The sequence below is a fragment of the Scylla paramamosain genome, chromosome 30 (genome assembly GCF_035594125.1).
Source record: "Scylla paramamosain isolate STU-SP2022 chromosome 30, ASM3559412v1, whole genome shotgun sequence".
Lineage (NCBI taxonomy): Eukaryota > Metazoa > Arthropoda > Malacostraca > Decapoda > Portunidae > Scylla > Scylla paramamosain.
Window position 1 is genome coordinate 16,111,615 of NC_087180.1, and position 8,344 is coordinate 16,119,958.

The window sequence follows — 8,344 nt, forward strand, 5'->3', positions numbered from 1 at the left end:
AGAGGAAACAAGATATGCACAATAATAGTAAAAAAAAAAAAATCATTCAGTCCGTAATGGTTTGCCCAGAAGGTTGTCATGGATTACAAGCGACGCATGGATCAATTTTATGCCATCTTTTTCATTTCCCGGTAATTCTGGTCGATCAGTCATTCAGTTCCTCCACTAGTTCTTCCTCCTCCTCCTCCTCCTCCTCCAGCTGGCGTATTTCCGTCTAATCAAGCCCCCATAACTTGCTCAAAATATTACGAAGGTAGGAAGTGAAGTAAGGAAGTTTTACCTTTCCTCTTTTTTTCTGTTTTTTTTTTTTTTTGAGAGGATGACCTTGAATGAAAAACTGTAATACTAGAAAACTTCGATCTACATTTTTTTGATAAATTATGTAAAATGGAAAAGTGTGATGAAAGGCGTTTTTTATACAATTAACATTTTTGGTTATTCATTAGGGAAGGGATGAGATGAGATCAGAGAGAGAGAGAGAGAGAGAGAGAGAGAGAGAGAGAGAGAGAGAGAGAGAGAGAGAGAGAGAGTATACGAACATGAAATGTCAATATCGAAATGGAAACTGATTTTTCAAGTACACCATTTGCACCTTCCTGTAACAATATGTTCTCTCTCTCTCTCTCTCTCTCTCTCTCTCTCTCTCTCTCTCTCTCTCTCTCTCTCTCTCTCTCTCTCTCTCTCTCTCTCTGTGCTCTTTCCACTAAGATAGATGAGACAGAATAAGCAGCAACAGTAGTAGTAGTAGTAGTAGTAGTAAGAGAAGGAATAGGAATAGGAGTAGTAGGAGTAGTAGTAGGAGTAGTAGTAGTAGTAGTAGTAGTAGTAGTAGTAGTAGTAGTAGTAGTAGTAGTAGTAGTAGGAGTAGTAGTAGTAGTAGTAACAGCATAAGTAACATCAGTATGAACACCAGTACTTACACTCTCCCGTGCATGCTCCGGGGCAGGGAATGTCACAACTAATGCCATCAGTCAGTCACTCAGTCAGCCCTGGGAGGATCACCTAACACGGGGTCACTGCACAACCTCCAGCTCGGTCACTGGTCGGCACCTTGACACACAGAGGCGGCTCGAGTATCGCCCCTTACCGCTACCGTCCTTCGTGCAACTGAACACTAAACCATTAACCCTAAGACGAGAAATATAGGCGAACATTTTCAAACTCACATCACCTGATACGAATTAAGACATAAGATACATTTAAACAACGGGAGACTGGCAATATGAAGTGGTAATCGGTTTTTGTACGGCCAAGTCACGGGGGATGAAGGGAAGGGAGGGACGTGGCTGTGAGGGGGAAGGAGAGGCGGAACGCGTGTATTCTCCCAACCAAGGCTTCCAGCACACTGACTCCCCCATCCATTTTCCGTTCCGCTACAGAGCCACGGCAGCTCCACCACGGATCCTTCCCACCTTCTTTCCTACTTCCCTGTTCCTTCCCAGTTCCTTCCCAGTTCACAGTCCTACGCAATACTCTTCCCCCTTCCTCCTCCTCTCCACGTGTCACTGTCCGATGAATCCCCAACTTGACTGCGTTTTTACCTGTGCGTTACGAATGATCGCCAAGATATTTTTATTACTGTCATCTATGTAATGGTTGTGATTATGAAGGAGGGAAGATTGACTAGCTGGCTGGCTGGCTGGCTGGCGGGGTGGGTGGCTGGCTGGGTGCTTGGGTGCTTGGGGGTTGGGTGCTGGGGTGTTGACTCTCTCTCTCTCTCTCTCTCTCTCTCTCTCTCTCTCTCTCTCTCTCTCTCTCTCTCTCTCTCTCTCTCTCTCTCTCATACGCATTACATATGAGTACTAGTGCATAACAGGAAAAAATTACTTGTTTCCTGGAGAGAGAAAGAGAGACAGAGACAGAGAGAGAGAGAGAGAGAGAGAGAGAGAGAGAGAGAGAGAGAGAGAGAGAGAGAGAGAGAGAGATTCCCCCACCTATCTGTCATTCACGCCCTCAACCACCCACCGACGCAAAAAGACACACACACACACACACACACACACACACACACGACAGATGAGGAACAAAACCGCAAGGCAAACAAGACTCACTCATTCAGACAAACAAATCCAGAAACAATAAACAAAACAAAACGTCACTGAAACGCCTCCTACAAAGACACGCTTGCCAACAAAACAAACCAATACCAGATTTTTTCCTTTTTTCATTTATGTGGCAACACTTGTATCGCCTGAAGGAATAACAGGAGGAGGAGGAGGAGGAGGAGGAGGAGGAGGAGGAGGAGGAGGAGGAGGAGGAGGAGGAGGAGGAGGAGGAGGAGGAGGAGGAAAAAGAAGAAGAAGAAGAAGAAGAAGAAGAAGAAGAAGAAGAAGAAAAGAAGAAAAAGAAAAAAAAGAAGAAGAAGAAGAAGAAGAGAGTTCAAGAAAAGGAGGAGATAGAAGAAAGGGAAAGTAAAGCCAGGAATAAGAGAGAGTAGCAATAACGTAAGAAAAATAGCAAGTAAAGGTGGAAAGTAAAAATAATAACTTAGACTTCTTGATTTCTTTTTTCACATTCTCTTTTCAGTCTCTCTCTCACCCTCTCTCTCTCTCTCTCTCTCTCTCTCTCTCTCTCTCTCTCTCTCTCTCTCTCTCTCTCTCTCTCTCTGAGTACGTGCAGAAAGGTGTTTTCCTACAGAGAGAGAGAGAGAGAGAGAGAGAGAGAGAGAGAGAGAGAGAGAGAGAGAGAGAGAGAGAGAGAAAGTTAAGATACAAAAGACAAACATACAAGAACATACGCGCAAAAAAAAGCACATTCATACACACATACATACACAGAAAAGAAAGTAGCAAGGTCATTCTCTCTCTCTCTCTCTCTCTCTCTCTCTCTCTCTCTCTCTCTCTCTCTCTCTCTCTCTCTCTCTCTCCATGGTAGCTACCTATTCACGTTTATAATGAATTTTTCCTTCTTGGCTGCGTAACACTGACTCAAATGAAGCAATAACAAGAAAAGAGAGAGAGAGAGAGAGTAAAGGTCGTGAGAGAGAGAGAGAGAGAGAGAGAGAGAGAGAGAGAGAGAGAGAGAGAGAGAGAGAGAGAGAGAGAGAGTATACTAGTAACGGAGAGTGAATAATAGACAGGCACAGCATTATTAGCTAACTAGTAGGACGGGCTGGTGTAGGCTAAGCGGGTACTAGTCCTATTTTTTCTCTCATTTTTTTCTCCTGCTTCCAAACGTGGCGGCGTCAGGTCAGGGGAGAGAAAGAGAGGTAGAGGGAGGGTGTAAGGACGAAGGGAGAAATGGTATATGGGAGATGGAGAAACGCAGAGAGAGAGAGAGAGAGAGAGAGAGAGAGAGCGCAAGAACTCACACAAATTATAGTGAAATCAACACACACACACACACACACACACACACACACACACACACACTCTCTCTCTCTCTCTCTCTCTCTCTCTCTCTCTCTCTCTCTCTCTCTCTCTCTCTCTCTCTCTCTCTCTCTCTCCTTCCCTTCACTAAGAATAATCCCAGAAAAAAATAAATAATAATAATAATGAAACCAAAATTGAAACCCTCATACATACACTGTCTTTTACAACCCTACCAGTCTCCGCCACTACCATCACATCCCCTCCTAATCCTCTAACCTACTCCCTTCCCTCGCCACTAACTAAGCTGGACTATACCTGCCTGACCAGTCGTTCCTTTCCCTCTAGCGGTGAGAGGCACGAAAGACCAGCCCAGGTGAGGAGTTTACCTGGATATAGCCTGTGGATGCTTAAGACTCCCAGACTGATGAGGGAGGCGTGTATAGAAGTGCAGGCATCAAGGTTAGGAGGGAGTACAAAGCGAGGAAGTACACAGGAAGATTATCAGTGGAAGGTTTGTTCTTTTCTAAGGTTGCTGGAGAAGTTTGTGTTTTTGGGTGTTGTTATGGTGACGAAATGTGGGGTTTTGTGGCTAGTTTGGGTGTTTTGTGTATTTCTTCCTATTCGAGTTACTCTCTCTCTCTCTCTCTCTCTCTCTCTCTCTCTCTCTCTCTCTCTCTCTCTCTCTCTCTCTCTTGTACATTGTCAATCTTACAAAAAAAGAAGATTAATCATTCAAATACAATAATCTCAAGAGTTTACTTTCTACTACTGCTACTACTACTACTACTGCTACTACTACTACCGCTACTACTACTACTACTACTACTAAGACGACGCCCATACAGAAACCTAACGTGTGAGAGGAGGAGAAAAAAAGTTGACCTGGGCGATAGAGGAGCAGTGAACTCGGTGCAAGAAAGAAAGATGATGTAGCAAGAGGGTGAGATGTGAAACTGGGAGGAACATTGTACCATAAAATTAGGTGTTTGTCTTATTGACCTTTCCTATCCTAAGCGAGGTCAGTAGTTGCGCACACACACACACACACACACACACACACACACACACACACACACACACACACACACTCCATTGACTTCAGGATTAATTGTAGCACTTTTGACATCAGTGTTATTTAGCTTTCATTGATAGAGTGGTAATAAATATCTCAGTAGTAGTAGCAGCAGCAGCAGCAGCAGCAGCAGCAGCAGCAGCAGCAGCAGCAGCAGCAGTAGTAGTAGTAGTAGTAGTAGTAGTAGTAGTAGTAAAAGTAACTGTTGCTGCTATTGTTGTGTTTTTTTGTTGCTAGTGTTGTTAAAGTCTCTCTCTCTCTCTCTCTCTCTCTCTCTCTCTCTCTCTCTCTCTCTCTCTCTCTCTCTCTCTCTCTCTCTCTCTCTCTCTCTCATGAGATATAAAGTCCAGCGCTCCACAAAAATCAACAAATCACAGTAGATTCACCTGTTGCTTAGTATAAAAACTGGCATACTAACTTGCATCATGAGTAAACTTTCTCTCTCTCTCTCTCTCTCTCTCTCTCTCTCTCTCTCTCTCTCTCTCTCTCTCTCTCTCTCTCTCTCTCTCTCTCTCTCTCATATGCGTCGTATAATTTATCAATCTCCTCTTCTCTTCCTTCCATCCCGTACAAGATGAGGGACGTGTCTGTAAATGGTCCTCACTAGTGCTTCCCTCTGTAGCTCATTATCTCCCTGACTCCGTGTGTCCATCATGCGTTCCCTTTTCGTGTTCTTACTTTCACCCAATGATCAGGAAATGTGTTCTGTCCCCTCGCGTTCATCTGAAGATTACGAAGAGAAGGAAGGGGAAACTGAGAGAGAGAGAGAGAGAGAGAGAGAGAGAGAGAGAGAGAGAGAGAGAGAGAGAGAGAGAGAGAGAGAGAGAGAGAGAGGCTGTCAGGCGGTAAAAGAAAACAACTTAGAATTATGAGTGCAAGAATCGGAGTCTACAGCACTGAGTCAGCGTGCCAGCGTGACAGACACCACGAGACTGCCTTTGTTAAGTCAATGGAAGATTAAAGCTTTATAATCTGGAAATCAGCTGATATGAACGCGATGGTGGCGCTGTAGGATATATTGCACATCGGTTTCACGTCTTCGTTGATGTATAGGCAATCAGAGAACAGATGAGCTGCAATTTAAAGGCGAGTTTTCAACAAGAGGGAATAAGCCTGCGTTGAGACTGGCTTTCTGGCTGGCTGGTTGATTGGCTGGCTGACTGGCTGGCTGGCTGACTGACTGACTGACTGACTGGCTGGCTAGATTCACAATAGTGCTCATCATCCGGCATAGGAAACAGACTGACAATATGTACAAGGGTGTTTTGAATGTCATTTTCTTGCTTTTTTTCTTTTTTTTTCTTTTTTTTTCTTTCGTCTGATATTGTGAAAGTTTGGAGACACATCGTCTTCAGATGTGATGGAGCTGTCATTGCATCACACTTACTTCTACACTTAAATCATTCTTATGCTATACTAGATTCCATGTAGTAAGTTTGCTTTCTCTTTTCTATTATTTTCATGGCAAATCATTATCACAGACGCTATACAACAACTTACTCATAATATTTCCAACCACCCTACCATAATTTACACGCTATATAAATAGATGACATATAAGGTAACTTCGAGACATGAAACTCAAGGTCATCATCAGGGGGAACACTGCCAACTTGCTCTAGTCTACGGCGCGCTGAAAACATGCGGTCCTAATCGGGAGCTCGCCAACTATTATTATTATACCTCCCGCCTGACAGTATCGGTCATGGAAGTATTCACACACACACACACACACACACACACACACACACACACACACACACACACACACACACACAAAGCCTGTCTCTCTTAAATTACATGTGGTAATGACTCCACACCTGTCTAATACCTGCCTTGAACTAGAAACTGTGTGTGTGTGTGTGTGTGTGTGTGTGTGTGTGTGTGTGTGTGTGTGTGTGTGTGTGTGTGTGTGTGTGTGTGTGTGTGTGTGTTTGTGTGTGTGTATGTGTGTGTGTGTTACGTACGCTGCATAAATTAAAATAGGAAGGTCAATTATGTCATTCACCTCACCATGGTTGCTACACGGATAGGCACACCTTACACAGAGAGAGAGAGAGAGAGAGAGAGAGAGAGAGAGAGAGAGAGAGAGAGAGAGAGAGAGAGAGAGAGAGAGAGAGAGAGAGAGAGAGAGAGAGTCATAACCACAACACACGGAACAACAACGCCCATGCATGCTTAAGTAATCATTTCACGTATACCAACACACACACGCACACACACACACACCTTAACTACCTGTCTTCACTACCCACACTACCTGCTTACTACCTGCGTGCAGTCGATTGTGCCGAGAGCAACCTACCCCCTTGACCTATCCCTCAACCAGAGACAACGCAAGGTCAGCAATACATACACAGCGGCCGCCAAATGTCAGGTAGATCCGGGCAGTGGCGGAGGAGAAGGAAGTCGAGTGGAGCTTTCCGAATCGCCCAAACCAAGTGGCAGCAACACCCACCACCACCACCACCACAGAACCTGCGTCCTGCCGCTCAGTCTACCCGTCACACACCTCAGCGTCACACTATTGTAAGCTTCTTCACTCAAAATTCCGTTCACTATTCTAGCCATACACGGGCACGCGCCAACACCATACACTGGCCGTCACTGGGAGCGCGCATACACACCCCTACTCACCACTGATCCACAGTCACTGACTCTGGACTCAACGCTCGCCCCCAGACTCCTCTCAGTGTTGCAACGAGACTAAACCCGCGGCGGATGGCCTTGGCGAGATGCGGCTGATCAAAAGTAGCCCCAACATTTTCAAACTAGCCCATGGAGTGGTGATTGTGGTGGTGGTGAAATGTCATATGCTATAAAGGGCATCTTCAAAGGGTATTAACTGAAGTAGCCTTGCTTTGTGCTATTGTAAACGCGGTGGGTGTTGTAAAGTGGATACCTCGAAAGTTTTTACTCGGGCTGTCACCCTTGGACACTCCATAGCAGACTGAGGTGCAAAGACTAAGATGTGTATTGTTTCTCGCGCACCGCTATGTAACCTTGGCTTCTCTCGTATATCAATGTTCTGCTTTAGCTCAAGATTTACAACCTATCATTACAGAGAAATTCACAATTTATGTAGCTTTGTCGTCTATTGGATATGTTCTGACTTTGCCGAAGGGATTATAGTCAATCATAGTATTATTAAGCTATAACATAAAAGTGCACGAATCTCATTTTATTTTTATCATATATATATATATATATATATATATATATATATATATATATATATATATATATATATATATATATATATACTATATATATATATATATATATATATATATATATATATATATGATTACCATTTTAAGCAAAATGGTAATCATATATCTATTGAGAAACCTACAAGTCCCTTCATACTTAGCTATATACTGTCCTTATTCCTATGCTTCGAAACTCAACAAAGACACCGGCCTCAACTGACTGGAAGAGAAACTCTTCTGTTTAATATTCCTTTCTGTGCAATATGTGAAAGTTTTCTTTTATTTATTTCCTAGGTCTTTAATTGATTTGTCTGTATCCTTTATAATGAAGAGAGCGTTTAATTTCTTGCCTTAAATCAGCTCCTGCATTTATTTTTTTCCTTCTTTTACAGTCTTATATTACCAAGAGGCTAAATGATCGTAACAAATGAGAAACGTATTATTTTATTAAGTCCTGAGCGCCTGCACCTTAATTCACAACACCGTATCCACATCAGAATGTTCCAATGGTACACAAGATGAATGAGAAAATGTCACAAATGAACCATACTGATACATCTCCGGTTTTTAAATAGGATAATGTCTGAAATTCTGCGTACTATCTCTGCTGTAGCATCCCTAGCCAACTTCTTAATTCCTCTCTTCTCTTACTTTCTGTCTTACTTTCATCATCTTATACCATTCGTCCTGCAGTACCCACCCAGCCTAACCAGACAACACTCCTTCAGTTCCTCTGGTTTCGCTTTCTT

The 8,344-nt window shown here is 43.4% G+C and overlaps 1 long non-coding RNA gene across 1 annotated transcript in view; it reads right to left on the reverse strand.

Annotated features, from left to right (window-relative positions):
• The window catches only part of LOC135115909 (uncharacterized), a 106,728-nt gene extending 99,650 nt beyond the window's left edge, over positions 1–7,078 (reverse strand). The window contains exon 1 of the long non-coding RNA XR_010276099.1: positions 6,740–7,078. This is a non-coding gene — a long non-coding RNA (uncharacterized LOC135115909). The remainder of the gene's footprint in view (positions 1–6,739) is intronic.
• Between the last annotated feature and the right edge of the window lie 1,266 nt (positions 7,079–8,344).